The sequence below is a fragment of the Cavia porcellus genome, unplaced genomic scaffold, assembly GCF_034190915.1.
Source record: "Cavia porcellus strain 051 isolate PalLab524CR breed Dunkin Hartley unplaced genomic scaffold, mCavPor4.1 scaffold_3, whole genome shotgun sequence".
Classification (NCBI taxonomy): domain Eukaryota; kingdom Metazoa; phylum Chordata; class Mammalia; order Rodentia; family Caviidae; genus Cavia; species Cavia porcellus.
Window position 1 is genome coordinate 33,656,806 of NW_026947486.1, and position 22,753 is coordinate 33,679,558.

At 35.1% G+C, this 22,753-nt stretch overlaps 1 protein-coding gene across 5 annotated transcripts in view; it reads right to left on the reverse strand.

Moving 5' to 3' along the window:
* Positions 1 to 22,753, reverse strand: part of Zc3h12b (zinc finger CCCH-type containing 12B) — a 579,255-nt gene that overhangs the window by 525,599 nt on the left and 30,903 nt on the right. The window lies entirely within an intron of this gene.

The following is a 22,753-nucleotide window of genomic DNA, read 5'->3' on the forward strand; positions in this document are numbered from 1 at the left end:
AGCCTTCTGATTTTTCACTACAGTAAGTCCCCAAATTATCAACATGAGAACTGTAAACATTCACAGATACAAACAAATATCACATTACCTAAATGCAGAAAAATTGTGGAAGTAGGGGGCTGGGGATTTAGCTCAGCGGCATAAGCGCCTGCCTTGCAAGCAAGCAGTCGTGAGTTCGATCCCTGGTACCGATAAAAACGAAAAAGACAAAACAAAAAAAAAAAAAAAAAAAAAAAAAAAAAAAAAAAAAGAAAGAAAGAAAAATTGTGTAAGTTGCTCATGTGTCTCCTGGTTATTATCATAGTGGTGCTGCTATGTGGTTATTGTACAGTGCTATAATGTACATTATTACAGTGCTCAATCAGAGACCAGGATTTCCAGAAGCAAGAGGAAGAGGAAAGCCACTTATGATGTGGAGGTTTGGTTTTTTATGATTTACACTATATATTCATGTCACAGGTATATAAGCCACACTTCATCAGTCCTATGAATGAATTTGATTTATAAATGATCTCCTGGAACAGAACTTGTTTGTTGCCAGGATCTTATTACATTTCCAATTAATCTTAGATTAATCTACTTTCCATCATCTGGGAGCTGTTGAATCACTTTTTTCATGTTCTCTTACTGCTTTTAAGGAATCTCTCATTAACTGGTCACCCCAAGAGCCCTGTCTTTTTTCTAGTTCTGTTACTCTGTGCTCATACTGATCATATCTCCTGCCCAAATGGCTGATAGAACTGTTAATCTTCTAAATCTTTATTTGGAACTTTTTTTTCCTGTTTTGTTTTGTTTTGTGTTTTTGAGACAAGATCTCACTATGTAGTTCAGGATAGCTTGAACTCCTCATGTACCCAGGCTGGCCTTGAACTTGTGGTGATACTCCTGCCTCATTTTTCTGAGTGTTGGGACTACAGGCATGTGCCATCATTCTGAGCTTCTAATTCTTTTGTGTGCTAGTCTTTCATGTATTCTGTCATTTTCTTCATTCAGCTAGGTTTTAATTAGTGTCTTGCACAGACTCCTTGATTGCTTTATTTGACACAATATCTTATTACTAACAACTTTGATGAGCATGCTAAATGCCATATTGATTTATTTTTCATATTCCCAGATATAATTTTGAATAATTTGTTTTTTTGATTTTGTGTTCCTCCCCTTCAGTGCCTCATATATCACCTTTGAGGGAGTTGAGATTTCATTTTGTAACCTTTTCTTTTTATATGTCTTTTTTTTTCTTGTTTTATTGTGTTGAAGTTGACAGGTTAATGTAGTGTATTGTGGTTTATATATAGTTCATGCAAAACCTCATACTCTTGTTTGTGGGAGTTTTGAGAGAAGACTGGCATGGAGGACGACCTGGATGACGCTCCTTGAGCTTTGTTTATTCCTTTATCTGGCAACCTGAGCAACTATTTTGAAGATAACAATATGCAATATAACAACCATTGTTAAATTTCTATCATCTTGGTTTGAAAATCTATATAGCTATTGGTGTTCTTTGTTGTTGTTATCGTTGTTTTGCTTTTTTGTTTTTTGTTTGCTTTTTGATTTTTCTGTTATTTCTTTTTTTTCCTCCTTAAAATAAAAAAAGAAAAATTAATGAGATATGAAGAGAGAAAAGTGATATAAGCAGTCCTATGGACAAGTAAAAGGAAACTAGTAGTGTCAGGGAATAAAAGCACAGAGAGAAAATCAGGAAATAAAATAAAATAAAAAAGAGAAAAAATTGAGAGAAATGGAGAGAAAATAGATTAAAAACTAAAAAAAAAAAAGGTAGGAAAATTGCCAAATTCCCCAAAGTCCAGTGAAGGAAAAATAAAAATAACACAAAACAGAAAAATCAAAAAAAGTCAAAGGAAAATTTCTATGTTTTGGGATAAGTAGTTTGTTTTTCTGTAACTTTGTGTCTTGAAATTTAGTCAGTAATAATTTTCAATGCTTAGTTTTAGGGCCCATTTGTTTTTGAGATACCCTTCAAGCACCAAGGGCACCTCTGTCTGTTATCCCCAGGCCATGATCATTGTCCAATCCAAGGTGTGTTCTTGCTTCCACTGATAGATAAAGAATGCAATCAGCTCTCTGATCTCTGCTGGATACAGATCATGAGGTGAGAATGTAAGTGGACAGTTGAACTTAAATTTCCACAATCAAGGAGTCTAGTAGCTCCCTTCTCTTCACAGCCATTGTCCTGTTCAGGTTCAGGTAGATAGGCTTGCTACCCTGTTCCATGGATAAGCAAAATGTAGACCTGGCTTGGAGTTGTTGGATGGTTATGCCCTTACATCAGGTGGTGTTCTCCTCCACTGAGGGCCTTCTGCTTGTATGGGGAAAGGGCACAAATTATCTGACATGGACATGCTTGCTCACATGGGAGAGAGTAAGAGGTCATGTTCCAAGTTAAAATGTAAAAGAATGGGGACATAGCTCAATGTAAAGGCCCTAGATCAACTCCCAGTACAGCCCCCCCACACACACACACATGCATGAGCAGCCATCATTTTTTAAATTCTTTTTTTATATGGCTAGTCATAGAACAGTAATATTTGATTTTAGTTGGATATAAGAGTGCCATTGTGAAGCATAAATCAGGATTAAGTAAGTCACATTTCAATCACACTTTCTACTGGCTTTTTAGTGCAGTGCACAATGTTTGGTAATCACAGATGTAGATGGCATTAGGAGGAACATAGATTCTCTCTGGAAGTAAAGGATCCTTAGGGAATACATACTGAAGAAGCTGCTACACTAGTGCTGTAGGTTGGAAGATCAGACATTCAACAAGGAGAAATAAAAGTTCTCCTAATAGCTAGCCAGAAAAGATCCTTAATAGATAGGATGAATTTGGTTAACATGCATTTGGACATTGGTGGTAGAAACTATATCTTAAACTTTCCAATATATTTCATTACTTTTCTTGAGTGGAGTAGTGATATATTTCTCCAAGACAATTTTCATCCTTCTGTGGCAGGAAAACTAAACAGCAGGAGAAATTTTCAATGCCATTTGGTTAACCAAAGCCTTCAGAATTCAAGACCTGAGCAGTACAATCCTGCCAAGGATGTAAATTTCACAAATCCAATGGTAGCGCCAAAGAGATAATAATGATGTGGAATTCCATCAGGTTTTTAGAAAACAAACAGGAGCATTTTTTTCAGTTGAATTATAGGCATGGACCATCCTGTATGGGTCACTTTAACCTTAACAGGTTACCAATGCTTCACAATTAGAACAAACTGGCTAGTGCACCGATAAAGATACAACAAAGGTCTTTCCATTCTCTCCATTTTTGTCTCCCCAGATGGACTTCCATATGTGTTGTGCAAACAATAGAGTTGCTAACCGTAATGTGATTTTACTTTAGCTTAAGATTTTTGTAAGTAGTTAATCCTACATTTGATGATTGTGAAACTGAAACAAGAGAAAATTGAGACCCAAGAGGGGTTTGAAGATGTATCTATCTAACTTTCAAAATGGTAGAAAATTTATAATTACTTTTAAATATCCAAGCATCCAGGGGCTGGAGGAAACCAGACTCCTTTCAGGCATGTGAGTGACAACTTCACTGGCTGAGATAAAGCAAAATGAGTAATTGAGGTGAAGATAATTTTGGCTTTAACTTGTTTGGAAATTTATTTCTACAGAGTAGGCAAGTTTTATTTTGAGATTTTTGTCCTTTCAAAAACTAAATCTTCAGAAGGATTTTATTCAAATGTTGGACATTATATTCCTAAACTGCTATTGTGTTATCTGGATTATGTTACCATGTAGTACCTATTGAATCAGGTTGAGAATGTATGGCTATGCATAATCTGATATGGAAAATAATATGTAAGGCAAAATTTTGGCCTGCTGTATATCTGCATTACTAGGAAAGAAGACAAATTTGGCTAATATCAGAGAGATAATATTACTAATATCAGGGAGATTTTTAAAAAGTGAAGAATTCTCTGAAATTCAGTAAATTCTTTCTCACAAGAGGGATGGTTATTTCTGACCATCATTTAATCTGTTAAACCCAGGGTGTTAAGAAAAACAAAATGTAGAATATTAATGGAAAGAATCTCCCACTCCTCTACCTCATGTCAGAAATAACTCTAAAAAATATTATCTGTATATTTTTAAACTTTTTGCTTCCCTCTTCCTAAATGTGAGAAAACATTAAACCAATAGATCAGATTGCAAGACATTTCCTGAGTTATATATACTTTTAGAATGAAGATTAGAATCATAGAACTGCAGATCAAGCAGCAGGGCATGGCCTTTGTGTCAATGTCAGTTATTTGTCCTTTCATTCTGCTAGTAACATTAAAATTTCCAACTAAGTTTCCCATGCTCCATAAACAACAATGAAACAATACTTTTATCCTAAGTGAGCTGGGGCGATATCAACCTATTTTAGTCCTCAAGTTTGTGCCAGGCATTTCTAATCAGTTTTTCCAAAATTTTGTTTTATACTTATTGAGCTAAGGTGCAAACAATATATTACTTCCACCTTAGCTCAATAAGTATAAGACAAAATAAATTTTTAAAAAATTCTTCCTCTCGGGGCTAGGGATTTAGCTCAGCAGCATAAGCACCTGCCTTGCAAGCAGGCAGTCATGAATTCGATCCCCGGTACCAATAAAAGTAAAAAAAAAAAATTCTTCTATCAGGGAAAAATTGAGAAGAAAGAGTAGAATTTCATATTCTAGTTGATGGTGACAAAGTCTTTTCACAAACCCACCTCTGTTCATCTTCCTTATTATAGCAGGTACTTATGGGATTATCTGCTCAGAAATTCTGCTCAATTCATCATCTTTCTCCACCTACCATTCTACATGGCTGTGACAAGAGCTATCATGTTGGAATTGGAGATATAGTAGAGCACTTGTCTACAATGTGGAAGGCTATGGCTCACTCCACAGAGCCACAAAATTGGGGCAGTTTTCCATATTATTACCACATGGTTATACTCTCTAATTATGGAACATGAGTGAGTTCATTGTTTCTGATGGGCAAATCAATCTTTTCCCTGGAGTAAGAAAACAACACTTGAATAAGCTTAATCTGTATCAATTTTTAAGATAACTTTTCATACTCTTCTTAACATTTATTCATTTTTAATTGACATATAACAATTGTACTTCATTGTGGGGTATAGTATGATAATTCAATAAATGAATACAAACTATAATTATCAAATTATAATAATTTGCATTTCATCTGAAATATTATTATACTATCATTTTTATGTGGTAGGAAACTTCAACTTTTTTTCTATAGTAATTTTGAAATGTATGATAAATTGGTGAAAACAACAGTTACTGTGCTATAGAACACAAGAACTAATTGTTCCTAGAGGTGGAGGTTTAAAAGTTCAGTAGTAGACCACTAGTATGTGCAAGGCCCTGGATTCAAACCCTAGCTCCATGCACAAAAAAATTCCTCCTATGATGTAAAATATGAGAATTCTATCTAATCATATTTTGGTTATCCAACCTCTATAGTTCCTTTCCTCTACCATCCCTATCCTCTAGTGATCACTATTTTACTCTCTATTTCTATATGCATAACATTTTTAGCTTCCATAAATCCATGAGAACATGAAGTATTTGTCTATTTGTTTTTGGCTTACTTCACTTAACATAATGTACCCCAGTGCCATCCCTGTTGCTGCAAATAACAAGATTTTATTATTTTATGATTAAACAGTATTCCATTATGCATATGCACCACATTTAACTTACATGTCAATGTATAGCTCAGCTTATAACACATCTTGGCAAGTATGAATATGCAAGCATATTTTTGGTATAATGGTTGCAACTTTTTTGGATATATTTACCCCGTAGAGGTAGATATTATGGCATTGCTGCATACTATGATAGTTTTGTTTTCAGTTTTTGAGGAATCTGCATACAGTCTTCCATAAGGGCAATACCATATTACATTTTCATCAAGAGTATATAGTAGTATACTTCTCTCTGAATCTGGTCCATGTTTGCTATTTTTTGTCTGTTTTATTGTAACCATTTTGACTGTACTGAAATTATATCTCATTGAGGATTTGATCTTCATTGATCTGTGATTAGTTATACTAGGGAAATTTTATATACTTGTTGCACACTTTTATCTCTTATTCTGAGAAATGTTCATTTGGTCTTTTGTCTTTTTAAAAGTTGGATAATTTGGATGTTTAGTGGTTAAGTTTTTTACCTCTTTGTATATAATGAATATTACTCCTTTCTCCAAAGGTTTTCAAATATTTTCTCTCAGTTATCAGACTGTCTTTATACTCTGTCGATCATGACCTTTGTTGTATAGAAGGTTTTTATTTAAATATAAACATATTTGTCTAGATTTTGCATTGTTGCATGTACTTTTTGAGCTAAAAATATCTGTACACTAATTTCCTAGAGAGTTTTGACTATTTTCCTCTGTTTCATAGTTTCAGAGCTCACACTTAGGTCTGTTTGGGACTATAAAGTCACAATAACTAGTTTTACATACTTCCCCAAGTGATGAACAGTGGCTTGGAATTTTTGGTATCACCCTTTTGAGATTTTTCATTATCTCATTAGGTCATTGCTCCCACCTACTGAAACTAAGTTTAATTACACTAAGACTAAGACTAAGACTAAGACTAAGACTAAGACGAAGTCTACTACTAAGAGTACTAAGACTACTACTAAGAGTACAGACATTCCAGGGCAAGACCTTTCTTAGCATATGGCCACCTCCATCCCCTGAGTCATCTGATAACCCCTTCCTCAATAAACACTGAGGATCTGGCTGCCTAGTGGCCTTTCATCACAGATCCTTGCTGTACTACCATTTTGTCTCTTGCTCTTTCCTTCCCTCTTGACATGTGCCATTACACCTAATAGGATGTTGGAGATTCACCGCACCCAATATAGGTCCATAAAAAATTTTATTTTGGTTTTTCTATAGGTTAAATGATGGGGAATGAATATATGTATATATATATATATATATATATATATATATATATATATATATATTTCAGAGGCAGAGCACTTGCCAAACATATGAGATGTCCTGTGTTTAATCCCAGCTCTTGAAGGGTGAGAACGGAGACAGGAAGAAAGAAAGAAAGAAAGAAAGAAAGAAAGAAAGAAAGAAAGAAAGAAAAGAGAGAGAGAGAGAAAGAGACAAAGATTAAACATAAGTATACAAACTACTTCCCAGATCTCATACTCCAATGAATTTAGTGGAGGAAAATTTGCCAAAACCAACTTTTATCTACTTGGTTCCTCCCATTTTTCTGTATAATGTGTGTTTCATCTGAAAGCCATTTTTTGTACCAGGAAATGAACTCAGGACCTTGCACTTGCCAGGCAGGCACTGTGACTCTGCGCTATATCCCTGGCCCATTTGTTCCATCTGTATACACTCAGCAAATTCAATCTCCTTGAATCAAAGTTTACTCAGCACAGGATATTATACTGGAGTTAACTAAATAACATACACACAACCAAATAATCTAAATTAATAACCAAGAATGCAGACTTCAAATTCTTATTCTCAATTTAGTATCTTTTTATCAGTATTTGTCACTAGCTAGATAAAGGTCTAATGAGAACCTGTGGATTGAGGCAGATATAGTTAAACCATGACCCAATATTTGTAGTCTATGACTTAGTTTCAAACACAAAAGGCAGATATAGATAGCTGCACATAAACATATTTCATAATTAGAGAGAAAACATTAATAACAAGACAGAAACAAATAAGGTAAAAATATCGTGGCAAATAAAAGTTCAAGTTAAGGAGGCTGAAACAATCATACTCATCTGATAATTAGCAAAAACAGAATTTTCCACCCTCAAACTAGTTTAATTAGAAGCATTTGTCTTTCTACTACACTGAGATTTTCTATATCCATTTTTCCTAATTCCTAATGAGAAATCATTTGGTCTATATAGAAGCACAGCACATAGAGCCAGAGTGTAAACATGCTTATAACTGGAAATTATATCACAAAAAAATCTTGCACTGTTTCATTATTACTTTTTGGTAATTTACTGTTCTGAACACTAACACTCACAGAGAGAAGCAGTAACAGCAAAGTCCACAGAACTCCTATATTTATTGATGGACAAGCACACATCAAGTAGAATTTTTGGTAGGGCAGAGGTAGGTAGAATGTGTTTGTGTGTAATCTAAAAGGTCATCCTGCTGAAAGTCTGGCTTTCCTTCTGAATCTGTATTTCAATATTTTCCCCAGCCTTATGTATTACATTATTCCAATGATAGAAACAATTTATTTTTATTATATACATGTGTGTGTGTGTGTATATATATATATATATATATATATATATATATAATGCAGGATTATATTTGGGAATGATTGCAAGTATTTTCCACCTGTGTACAGCTGGTTCTAATTAATAATCCAATCTCCTATCCTTTCTGGGCAATTTAGATTGGACAGAGTAGATTTTTTATAGGTTTGAAAACTTTGTAGGTTGTTACTAGTTTGGAATAGAAATCTGAGACATTTTATTTCCATTTTAGTGTAGGATGGAAATCCACCTTGCTAATTGTTTTAATTTTCAAAATCCATATTAAATGAGACTTTTATTAACTTTACTTTGTGTTTGGATATATTTGTCATATTTAAAGCATAAATATAGATATCACATTCATATCAGTTTAAAGCTAAGTTTTATCTTTTTGTAAATATCAAAAATGTACTTAAATGAATTCGGGTAGAATGCCATGAAATTACAGTTTCATATATGTGTGTAATCATTGTCATGTGAGCCAAGGATTTAGCTCAATTGTTCAAGCACTTGTCTAGTAAGCATGAGGTCATAAGTTCTATCCCTGGTACCAAAAAAATAATAACAAAAATCTATTGAAATTATTGTTATGTCAAAAGTCAGCATCTCTGGAGAATCAGCCACAGTGGGACTCGGAGAATCAAACAAGAAATCAACTAGCGAGCTTTCCTGGTAAGCTACACAAGCCATGTGGTTTCCAGGGAGAAAAAAGTCAGCATCTCTCAAGAATCAGTCATGCTGGGACTTGGAGGACCAACCAAGAAATCAGCTAGCCAGCTTTCCTGCTAAGCTGCACAAACCATGCAGTTTCCAGGGAGAGAAAAGTCAGAATCTACTGAGAATCGATCATGTTGGGGCTTGGAGGACCAACCAAGAAATCAATTAGCCAGATTTTCTGGTAATCCGCACAAGCTGCACAGGTTCTAGAGAGATAAAAGTCAGCATCTCTTGAGAATTCGCCATGCTAGGACTTTGAGGAACCAATCAAGAAATCAACTAACCAGCATTCCTGGTAAGCTGTGCAAGCTATGTGGGCTCTAGGGAGAGAAAAGTCAGACAGCACCTCCTGTGAGCCTATCAGTGCACAAGCTGAGAATCAAACACCATCCTTGTGTTATGTCCATCCCTGTACCCCCCTACCCTGACTCCCACTGCTATAAGCAACTAGATGTTTCAGAGGACAGGCTGAGTTGATAGCAATTAAGATACATAAATTAACTAAATGCTTGCACTGTTCAGTTGATTATGTAAGCCAGGGGTCAGTGGTCTGAGTGTGTTTTGGGAGGATGACAGTATGCAATATAGCAAATCTGAGGCATTTCATTCTATCTTGTCTTTGAAGTCAAATACTGTTTTCACTGGTTTGCTTTGTTCTGATTATTTTGCTTTATTCAATATTCTATTTTGATTGGTTTTATTGTGTTTTGTTTTTAGTTTGATTTTACTATATCTGATGGAATAGATAAGTATTGTGAAGATAACAAGATATATTATGGGAGCTATTGTTGTTTTCCTGGTATTCTGCTTTGAAGTTCTATACCATTTTTGCTGCAATATTTTAATTAGCTTTCTTCTGTCTCTTTTTTGTTGGTTTTTACTATCTTTAAAATTTTAAAAAATCATTTTCATGTGTATTTAGACACATACACTGCTTTCTAAATGAGTTTTACTCAAACCTTTTGGCTTGCTTTATTCCTTGCAGTTTTTAATCTTAAACATTTTAAGACAAGTCTAGACTGAACAATTGTTACATTTAAATCTAAGTATATGTGAGAAATCACAGTTGGCATAATTTGTTTTAGTTGATATTTAATGTTTACAGAATCATTATTTTTGGATTTGGCAAATCAAATTATCAGATCTGCTTTAGAAAGTACAGATAGCCAGAGGATGATTTTGAATTATATCTTGTTTACGAGTCTGGTTATACTATGTGTGTTAATATATGCTCTTCTGACTTCTGGGAGAACATGGCAGATAGATAGCAGCAGCTTCGGAGGTTCTCTGAGAAACCATACTTAAAATCCAGGAATGGTGCCAGGCGAGAAATCCTAAGCAAGGAGAGATATACTTTGCCGACCCAGAAGCAAACTAAACTAAGAGAAACCAACTGGAAACGTAACACTGATGATATAACAGGAACAGATAAGGTCTCATCGCAGAAGCTGGACCCCGCGCCACTGGAAGCTGTGATTTGAATTTCCTGCAGTTGCTTCTGTGTCCCAATCAGCACAGCAAAGAAAGAGGTGAGAAAGCTCTGAGAGTGGGAAGTGATGAATGGAGTTGAGAGCGAGACTGGCCAGGAGCCCTGCATCGACCTGCAGTGAGTGAGAAGATCGGGGACCCTTCCATAGGAAGCTTCAGCAAAGGACATACTGGGACCAGGCAGACTAGACAGAACAGGTTATTGCAGTGACTTTAGTCACATATTCCCCTCTCAAGTGGGACTGGTGGGGAGTACCTAGCCTGCGTGACACTGCTGACTAAGACCCAGTAGGCTAGCCCAAACCAGGTCCCAGTGCCTGGAGGTGCACCCTAGCAGTGAAGCCTTCAGGTAGGTTGACCTGGAGGGGCGGGCCCAGCATAGGCTGCCCAGGTCTTTGTCTCCATAGTACACTGCAGTTGGCGAGAACACCTAGCCAGTGCAATACAAACAAACTATCCTACAAAGAAAGAAATAAAAGGAACAAAAAATATGAGAAGGGGGAGCAACAAGAAAGGGTCCTTGGCCCCCAATCCTGAGAAACATGCAATATCAGACACGGCACCAATAGACATAAAGCGATATCTCCAGAGCCTCATAGAAGAGTCCCAAAATGAAGTTATTAACGACCTGAAGCAAGATATTAGTAGAATAGTTAGAGAAATGCTAAGCACCGCCCAAGAAAAAACACATGCTGGAATGGAAGAACAGAAAAAAAGGGGAGAATTGTTTGAGGGAGAACATAGAGAAAACATAGGATACATGAAGCAGGTTCAAAGAGATTACCAGGAAACTACAAACTCTATCGAAAGCTGGCATAACAGCTTGAAAGAAACTAAGGATAGATTATTTGAACTGGAGGGCAGATTTGTAATGTGGGAGCATGAAATGTAAAACTTCTTAAAAATAACAAGAAAACAAATAGCAATAACACAAAGACTAGAAGATGCTAAGAGGATCTATAACTTAAGAATTAAGAACATAAAAGAAGAAGTAGGGACACAAACAAATGGACTACAAAAGCTATTCACAGAAATAATCCAAGAGAATTCCCCTAATTTAGCAAAAGGTAAAGATACTCAGATGTATGAGGCATACAGGACCCCAGCCACCTGCAACCCAAACAGAGCTACACCCAGGCATACAATAATCAAAATTCCAGAAATCTAATATAGAAACAGAATATTAAAAGCCATCAGAGACAAGAAACAGATCACTTACAAGGAAACACCCATCAGAATTACAGCAGACTTCTTGGCACAAACCTTCAAACCATGAAGAGTGTGGGGGGAAACAATTCAAGCTTTGAAAGATAATAACCTCCAGCCAAGATTGATATATCCCACAAACTGTCCCTGGAAATTGATGGAAAAACAAGGTGCTTCCAAGATAAAGAGGAACTAGGGGAATTTGCAACCACAAATTCAATTCTACAGAGAATACTGCAGGATACTCTAAAAAAGGAAAATACCGAGATTCCAGAAATAGTGGCAGAGAGGCCACAATGAATGGAGCAGAAAACGAAATGAAGAAGACAAACTGACAAGAAACGACAGAAAAAGGGCTCAACAAAAATGAGGCAGAGAAGATTGGATGGTAGGAACAGCTATTTTGGAGAAAATAAGACATCATAATAGCTAGTGCTGATTAAGTATCATTTTGTTTTGAAGTCCCATCAAACTTGTATTCTTCTGTCTCCATCGGTCTTAAAAGGTTGTATCTTATTGGATTTTATTATATATGATAATATAAGTAAAAAGTTTTATAGACAAGGAGATAATATAGAAACCATTGTTCATTTTCTGTTAATTGGTTCTAAATACCCTGTAATAATGTCATTCTCTTGAATGGTTTTATAGTGTCTTGATATGTTTGGTGCTACAGTATATGAAGTTATACTCAAAGATTTCAAGGAAAGAGACAATATGGTAACTACTTTTATGTCAGGATGTCTTGTGGTGAAACACTACTTTGCTTAAATGGTTATGTTTTGACCTGCACTGTTTTGCTGTTATGCCCTCTTTTATCTCAACCTCCTTTTTAAAAATTATTTACTTTTTTTATTTTTACCTTTTAATTAAGGGAAAAATAAATAAAAATAGCAGGATACATTATAGTAACCTACTTTGATTTCCTATTAACTTGATTTGAAACCCTGTATTGCCCTCACCATCTTGTTTTGACTGATTTTCTCCTATTCTGCTTAACTTGATAGTACCAAGTTCGAAAGTACAGGCAATAACTGTGAATACAATAAGATTCAGTATGACACCCATTCTGGTTGACTATTCTCTTCTTTTAAAGTCCTGTAATGTCTCCAATGTTTTGGTTTTATTCTTTACTGTTTTGCTCGATTTTATTATAACTGATGATATAGGCAATTCTTAAGATAGCAAGAGGCAGTATGGTAACCAATGTTGATCACCTTGTATTTTGTTTTTACATTATCTATTATGTCCATCCTTTTGATTTGACTCTGTTCTGATATGCTGCATTTGGTTTTACTCTCTTCAAAAAAAGTAGTAAGAACTGTGGGAGTAATAAAAGCCAAAATGTGTAATTGTCATTGTACAAAAGAAAAGAAAGTGCTTTAAAGGTTATAACTGCATATATGCTTAAGTGTATAAGATAAGTAACCATATTACTGAGTTTTGTTGGATCATTGAACAAAACTGTTTGCAGTCTCACTGTTTGAAAGTCCACTTTATATGCTTTAATTTTGTAATTTGAACAACTATTTCTAAGATGAGAATATGTAATCTATTAACTAGTGATTTCTTACTGTTTATTTTTTAAATTTTGTATTACTTGTACCCTTTTTGTTTTTTTCTTTTTCTCCTTAAAGTTAAAAAAAAAGAAAAGCACAGAAAAAAAAGCTTGTGTGTCTGATTTATTTCACTTAAATTTATATTTTCTAGGTGCATCTATTTTTCTAAAAACATGTCAAGTTTTTATTTGAGTAGTATTCCATTATACACAGATGCCACATTATTTTTCTCATCATCTACTGATGAGCATACAGGTTGCTTCCAGGATTTAGCTATTACAAATTGTGCTACTATTTATATTGGTGTACAAATATTGCTGTAGTATGATGACATAATTTTTGGGGTGGATACTTAGCAGGGAGATATCACATTTCTGATCCAAATTCTTTGAGAAATCTCCATACTTAATTCCATGATTGTACTATTTTTCATTCCTACCAAAATTACAGAATGTTTCCTTTTTTGTCACAATCATGTCAACATTTTTTGTTTCATATCTATTGATTGCCATTCTTTCTAGCATAAGATGGAATCTTAGAATTATTTTAATATGTATTTCTGTAGTGGCCAGAGATATTGAGCATATTTTCATATATTTGATGACCATTTGTACTTCTTTTGTATAGTGTCTTTTTATTTCTCTCGCACATTTCTTAACAGATCTTTAATACTAGGTGATATAATTTTTGTGTGTGTTCTTTGCATATTCTGAGTGGCAGTCAACATTCTGATGAGTAGCTATAAAAAAGTTTTCTCATTCTTCAGGTTGTCTTTTTACTCTACTGGTTGCTTCTTTTGCTACACAGAAGATTTTTAGTCTGATATAATCTCATTAATTGATTGTTGCTGCTATTTCTTATGTGAATGATGTCTTATTTTCAAAATGCTCTCCGACACATATGTCATGAAGAGTTTTACACAATTTGTCTTCTAGAAGTTCTAATGTTTGTTTCAATGTTTAGGTCTTTGCTCCATTTTTATTTTAATTTAGCACATGGTGAGAGACATTGTCATTTTTTAAAACTTTTTTTTTTACTTTTAAAGATGGTAAAATTAAACATAACAAAACAGATCAAAGCTAACAGTTTAAGAGACACAGATTTCAAAGCAAGAAAACCATAGATCTTCATTTTCTGTCATGCTGTCTCTTATTTTCTTTCAAATAGTTGTCCACATCTTCACATACAATGAATTCATACAAAACAAAGTAATATAGAACTGATCAGAACAGGATGATGAAGGCACTTTAGGTCTGAAAGACCAGACAATAAAAAGTCAACAATGGCTACCATAATGTCTCTCATTCTCTTCAAAACAGCTGTCCATGCTTTCATGTACATTGAAATTAAAACAAAACAGACTAAAGTCATTCTGAACAAAGAATAATAGTATTTCTGGAGTTTACATCATGATGCTACAGAATCAGCACTGGGTCGTTTTATTTTGCTACAAACATGTAACTGGAGTTCCTAACACTACTGGCTTAACAGGTTATCTTTAATCTAACATATAATTTTGAAACTTTTTTCGAAGATCAAACACTTGAATCTTTCTAATTATATTTCTGTATCCTCAGTTCTGTTCCACTGACTCACATATACTTTTCTTCATTGTTTTTGTTTCAGTACCATAATCTTTGTATCTCTATTGCTTTGTAATATAGCTTGAAGCCAGATGTTGCTATGTCACTGTTTATCTTTTGTTGTTTAAAAATAATTTTGCTATTTCAGGTCTCTTCTAGTTCCATATGAATTTCAGGAATTTTCCCCAAGTTTTGTGAAGAGTGCTGTTGGTATTTTGATTGGTACTGTGTTGAATGTATATAATAGTTTTGGAAGTATGGCCATTTTGACAATACTGGGCCTGCTTATCCAAAAGCCAAGAATATCTTTCCATTTTCTGATATCCTCATCAATCTCCCTTTTCTGTATTTTTCTTGGTAGACATCTTTTACTTCTTTGGTTAGACTGATACATAAGTATTCATTTTTCTTGAAGCCACTATGAATGATATTTTCATAATTTCCTTTTCAGGGAGTTCATTATTGGTATACACAAGTGCTAATGATTTTTGTATGTTGATCTTGATGTTACTACATTGCTGAACTTGGTTCTTAATTCTAAGAATTTCTTTTCTGGTAGAATTCCTAGCATGTTGTGTAATATGAAAATAATAATAATGAGTTATTCCTTTCCTATTTATGTGTCTTTTATGTCTTTAATTTGCCTGATTGCTCTGGCTGATGTTTCAAGCATCTTTTTGTGTTCTTGATTTTAGGATGTATGCTTTAAGATTATCTGCATTTAAAGTGATGCTGGCTGTTGGTATGTCATAAATAAAAGTTCCCAATTGAGATATGGTCTTTCTATATCTATTTTGTTGAGTGTTTTTATGTCATGAAGGGATATTTTTCCTTGTCAAAAGTCTTTTCTGCAACCATTGATATGATCATATGGTTCTGTTTGTATATATCTTTGCTTCTGTTTGTATATATCTCATTTATTGACATAACTTATGTATACTGAACCATCCTTGCATCTTTGGGATGTAGCTTACTTAGTCATGCTGCATGATATTTTGGAGAATGCACTGAATTCTATACACTAATATCTTGTGGATTTCTGCTCCTATGTTCTTTAAGAGAACTGGCCAATAATTTTCTTTTTTTATTTGGCCTTTACCCACTTACCAATTCTCCAGTTAAAAGACATAAACTGGCAGCCTGGATAAAAAAACCTGTCTGTTGCATTCAAGAAATTCATCTAATCCAAAAGTACATTTATAGGCTAAAGATTAAAGGATGGAAAACAATATTTAATGCACCAGTCCCCAAGACAAGCACCAGTACGGATACTAATATCAGACATCTTAAACTTCAAGATAAAACTGTAGAGAAGAGACAAAGCAAGTTACTACATACTACTTAAATGTATAGTCAATCAATAAGTTATCACATTTATAAGTATATGTTGAATGAATGCAGGAGCAACTATCTTCATAAAACCAAAACTGTTGAACTTAAAATATTAAATATACACTAACACAATCATATCAGTGTGACCAGAAGTGATTCAAGTGCTCCTAAGACTAATGTGGGGAGATTCTGGTAAGTCCAGTGAGGGTACAAGGAGCTCACTGGTATCTCACAGTGATCCAGCACATCAGGATAACTAGTTAGACCTTAATCTTTGCTATTTATCAGGCAGAGGACTGGCTTATTGCTTCAGGGAGGAATTGTGCCTGACTTTGGCAAAATACAGGGTAGAGTTTCTGCGATGCACCCAGAATGGGAGCAGTATTCCTGGTGCTGAAAGGACCCTGCAATAGTTCAAGTATTCCAACTGAAGGCTTGTATAGGATTGGAGCTCTTTGTGAAAACCCAGGTTTTCCAGGTTTTTGTGCTGGATGTCAGACTCTCTGGCAGGTCAAGGATTACAGCAGGGCAGTGAGAGCTTACTGTAGACTCGAGTAAGCCATACATGCTGGGTATAGACTTAAACTGGGCCCATCTGTTTGCCAGGTGAATATCATAATTCATTTGAAGTTAACCTTAGTATCCCAGCAATGAACCAGGCATGCGTTGATTGTTTGTCTCTGCTCTCAGAGTCTACGATTGGGTGGATGGGGAGGGAGACTGTTTCCCACTGATCACTCGTCTATGGTGTGTGCTGAGCACCAGCCTCCTCAGTGTTTGTAGATGAAACGATAGGAAAAGAGGCTCCCATACTGCCAAATGTATCCTGTGAAGCTAGACTCTGCCATGCTCTTGAATCCCACCAACTACTTGAGATGTTCTCAAAATGGTTGATTTTGTGGTATGCAAGAGGGGGGCCCTTCAGGAAAGCCTTGCCAGGTCACTTCCTCTCTTTTAAATTCCTATGTGTATGTTTTTTCAATCTACAAGTCTTTTCTTTCAAATCAATTTTTTATATCAGGGTGCATATCCCTCCCCATCATCCTGTGGTTTTAACTGTTTTTTCCAAGTCTTGGAGAAATTATTTCTGTATCTAGTCATTTTAGATCTCAAGAGTTATAGTCTTTGTGCAAAAAAAAATTATTGGGTTTTGATCTCTTCAATTTTGTACAATTTACAAACTGAAGAAAATATTCTTAAATGCTCATCCTAATAGTATCAGTTCACTTTGTTAATGAGTACGGAATTAATTATTTCAATAAGTATTATGTTTTGGGTGGTATACCACACACTATATATACATTCAATCCTCAGAGATTTTTTTTTACCTATATAGTCAATTTTGTGAGGTGCATACCTATGTTCCCCAAGAGCAATACATTTGGAAGAGAACTGAGTGTGGTGGCACACACTAGTAATCTCAGCAGAATTGTTACAAGTTTGAGATGCGTCTGGGCTACAAAGTAAACTCAAGGCCAGCCTGAACTGCACTGTGAGATCCTGACTCAAAAAGACAAAATAAAATTCATTTGGAAGAGTTTAACCAAATTTTACCTGGAGGGTTTGCTGAAACAGAGATTTTTAGGTCTCATTCTCAGAGTTTCCCATTCACAATGTTTATTTTCTTTTAATTTTTTTTTTTTTTTGAGACAGAGTTTCACTATAGGATTCAGGCTAGCCTTGAACTCACTGTGTATCTCAGACTGACCTCAAACTCACAGAAATCCCCCGCCTCTGCGTCCCAAGGGCTGAGATTATAGGTGGGCTCCACCATGCCTGGCAAATTGATTACATTTAGAGTAAGTTTGAGAGTATGTATTCTATAAGAAACACACTATGATGATCTTGCTGTTCTGGACATCACACCACATAAAACAAATTATAATATTTTACAGATGTGAGCTTGTAGATTAATTAGAGCTGAGTAGTACTCCACTGTATAAAAATACTCCAACGTTTTTATTCATTTCTCAGTTGATGGACACTTAGGTTGATTCCAAGATCTGGTTATTACAAACTGTGCTGCTATAAACATGGGTGCACATATATCATTGTAATATGATGTTTTCAGTTCTTCTGGGAATATGCCTAAAAGTGGGACTTCCAATCCCAGTTTTTTGAGGAATCTTCAGACTGACCTCCACAGTGGTTGTACCAGTCTATACTCCCACCAACAGTGCAGGAGAGTTCCTTTATCCCCACAGCCTCTACAGCATTTGTTTTAGGTAGATTTCTTGGCCCTGCCATTCTTACTGGAATGAGATGGAATCTCAGTGTGGTTTTTTTTTTTTTTTTTTTTTTTTTTTTGTCTTTTTCATTTTTATCGGTACCGGGGATCGAACTCACGACCGCCTGCTTGCAAGGCAGGTGCTTATGCCGCTGAGCTAAACCCCCAGCCCCTCTCAGTGTGGTTTTAATTTGCATTTCCCTAATGACTAATGATGCTGAACATTTTTTATGTATTTATTTACTATTTGTATTTCTTTATCTGAGAACTGTGTATTCAGCTCAGATGCCCATTTTTAGATTGGATTCTTAAATTTCAGGAGTCTGATTTTTTAAAATTCTTTATGTGTTTTAGATAGAAGCCCTTTGTCTGAGGGACAACTGACTAAGATTTTTTCCCTGCTTTTCAGTTTTCTTTTCACTATGCTGGAGATTTTTTTTGACATGCAAAAACTTTTTAATAAGAACTGATCCAAGCTACTGATTCTGTGAAGTAGTTTCCATGTGGTTTGATTCCTTTTTTTAATTCTGTACCTACCCCTATGTCTTCAAGATTTTTACCTACTTTCTCTTCTGACAGATTTACTTTTTCTGTTTTAATATTCTGATCTTTGATCCATTTAGATTTTAGTTTAGTATATGGTGATAGACATAGGTCTATTTTTAGTTTTTGGCATATGGAGAACCAGTTTTTCAAGCACCATTTATTAAAGAGACTCTCATTCTTCCTGTGAACACGTTTGGCCCCTTTATCAAAGATAAGGTGGTTGAGCATGTTTGTAATTGTGGTTGTATCTTCTAATCTATGCCATTGATCTTCAGATCTGTTTTTATTCCAGTACCATGTTGATTTTATTACAGTAGCTTTGTAGTATAACTTCAACATAGGGATTGTGATGCCTCCTGCCTTGCCTTTGCTGCTTAGAATTGCTTTTGCTATTCTAGGTCATTTCTAGTGCCAGATGAATTTTAGGAGTGATTTCTCTAAATCTATGATCTCATGTTGATGGTATTTTCATTGGCATTGCATTGAATCTATGTAACAGTTTTGGGAGAATGGCCATTTTCACAATATTTATTCTTCCTATCCATGAACAAGGAATGTCTTTTCATTTTCTGAGATCATCTTCAATATCCTTTTTAAAAAGTATTATAGTTTTCCTTGTATAGATCTTTTACTTCTTCCATGAGATTAATTCTTAAGTATTTCATTTTTGTATGCTAGTGTGAAGTGTGTGGCTTCTCTTATTTGTCTCTTGGTGATTTTGTTGTTAGTGTATAGAAATGCTATTGATTTTTGAGAATTGATTTTGTATCCACCTACACTGAGGAATTTATTATATCTAGGAGTCTTTCAATGGAGTTTTGGGGTCTTCTGTGTAGTGTATCATGTTATCTGCAAATAATGATAATTTAACTTCCTCTTTTCTTATCTTTACCCCTTTTATTTCTCTCTCTTGTCTTATTACTCTGGCTAATATTTCTAGTACTATGCTGAATAGGAGTGGTGATAAGGGATATCCTTGACTTATGCCTGATTTTAAGGTAAAGGCCTTCAGTTTTGGGCCATTTAATATGATGCTGGCTGTTGGTTTCTCATAGATGTCCTTTATCATATTGAGGCAAAGACCATCTGATCCAATTTTCTGTAAGATTCTTATCATGAATGAGTGTTGGACATTATCAAAAGCTTTTTCTGAGGGCTGGGGATTTAGCTGGGGCTGGGGATTTAGCTCAGTGGCATAAGCGCCTGCCTTGCAAGCAGGCATTCGTGAGTTCGATTCCCGGTACTGATAAAAAAGTAAAAAGGAAACACTCTGTATATGTCTATCAAGTCCATTTGTTCACAGGCGTGATTCAGTCCTGCTATTTCTTTGCTGATTTTCTGTCGGGTTGATCTGTCCCTTGGTGTCAATGGTGTGTTAAGGTCTGTTATAATTGCGTTATTGCTAATTTGATTTTTCATTTCTAATAATATTTCCTTTGTATAACTGGGTGCTCTAGAATTTGTTGCATATATATTTAGGATAGTTATCTGTTCCTCTTGAAGTTTTCCCCTAACTAGTATGTAGTGACTTTCTTTAACTCTTAGGATCATTCTTGCTTTGAAGTTCACATTGTCTGCAAACAGAATAGCTACTCCCACTTTTTTTTTTCGGTTCCTGTTTCATGAAGTATTGTTTTCCATCCTTTGACTTTTAGTCAGTGAGTTTCCTTTTGGGTTAGATGGTTTCCGGCAGACAACATATGGTTGTATGTTGTTTCTTGATCCATTCTGCTAGAATCTTTTGTTTAATTGGTAAATTGAGACCATTTACATTAATGGTTATAACTGTTATATATTGGTTTGTTTTGACGTGTTATCTTTCTGCTTTTGCATCTTTATCTTTCCATTCTGTTTAATTGTCTACTTTGCTTAATGGTTTTTACCTGTGTGTATCTAGATTGTCTTTCAGTACTCTTTGCATGGTTGGCTTGGTTATCATGAAGTTCTTCTGCTGTTCTTTGCCATGGAAGTATTTTATTTCCCCATCCATTTTGAGGGACTGTTTTGCAGGGTGCATCAGTCTATGTTCAAAATCATTTTTCTTTAGGATCTGAAATACTTCACTCCATGCTCTTCTTGACTTCATTTTTGTGCTGAGACGTCTACAGTGATTCTGATAGGTTTTCCTTTATAAGTTATCTGTCTTTTCTTTCTGACAGCTTTTAATATTCTATTCCTATATTGGATTTCTGGGATGGTAGTTATTATATGTATGGATGTAGTTTTATTTTATTTATGGCTTTTTGGAGTTCTATATGCTTCACTATTCCTAATGTCAGTTTCCATTCTCATGTTTGGGAAATGTTCAGCTATTATTTCTGTAAATAGTCTCTTGATATCATGTGTGTTGTGCATTTCTTTTTCATTTATCCCTATGAATCTTATGTTGTTTTTCATTGAATCATCTTTCAGCTTTTGAATTGTTATTTCCTGATTCCTTGTTATTTTTAAGAGATCTGTCTTTTGCTGTTTATTAGCTGCAATCTTGTCTTCAAAGTCTGAAATTGTATCTTCACTTTTGTTGAGGAGGTTTTGACAAATATCAATGGAATTTCTGATTTCCTGTATATCTCTTTGAATCTGCTTTATGTATTCTGTTTGTTTCTTATATTGTCTATCCAGGGACTCTATCTTTTTGTTTTGTTTCTCTAACTTTTTAACTTTGTCTTCTTTAGGAGTGTTCAGCATCTCTTTCATTACTTTTATCATTTCATCTTTTACCTGTGAGATTATTTCTAGTTTGAATTCCTTTAAAACCTCCCAAAATTGCTTCTTTATTTCAGTTACTATTATTTTAGGTATTTCAGGTATATGGCATATATTTTGTTCTATGCACATTGCTCCTAGGCTTTCTTGGGATGGGCTGGATGTTTGAGATTGCATTTTGGTCTTTCCTCTTGTCATTTTCCTACATTTCCATGTTTCAAATGTTGTTCCAAAGCATCACCTGGGCATATTTGAAATCATCTCCTGTGTCCTGGGCTCCTGGATCTCCTCAGGCATGATTCAGGCAGGCCCAAAACCACCTCTGGCAGTGCAGCTCCCTCCTCCAGCAGTGAACTTCCCCGAGTTGAAAGAAGGTTATTTGGCACAGCCCAGGCAGTGCCAAAACTTGCCGAGCCCAGTCCAGAGTAGCTACAAGCTGGCCCAGTCCCTGACCACTCCACTGCTCAATTCTACAAGAAATTTAAAGGAAACATAATACCAACACTCCTCAAACTCTTCAATGAAACTGCAAGGGAAGATACTTTCCCTAACTCATTCCTGGAAGCGAGGATTACTCAAATACCAAAACTAGAGAAAGATACAACTAAAAAGATGAACTAGAGGCCAATCTCCCAAATGAACATAGATGCAAAAATTCTCAATAAAATATTGGCAAACAGAATGCAGCAAATCATGAAGAAGATTATACACCAGGACTAAGTGGGATTAATCCCAAGAATACAGGAATGGTTCAACATAGGCATATCAATAAATATAAGCCAGCCTATCAATAGATGCAAAAATAAGAATCACCTGATCATTTCCATAGATGTACAAAAAACTTTTGATAAGGTCCACCACTCACTCACGATAAGAAGCCTACAGAAAATCTGACTAGATGTTGTTTGTCTCAATATGATAAAAGCCATCTATGACAAACCACAGCCAGAATCACATTAAATGGCCAAAATATGAAAGCCTTTACTCTAAAATCAGGAACAAAACAAGGATATCCATTATTATCACTCCTATTTAATATAGTGTTGGCAATATAAGCCAGATCAATTAGAAAACAGAGGAAAAAAAGGAGTAGGATGG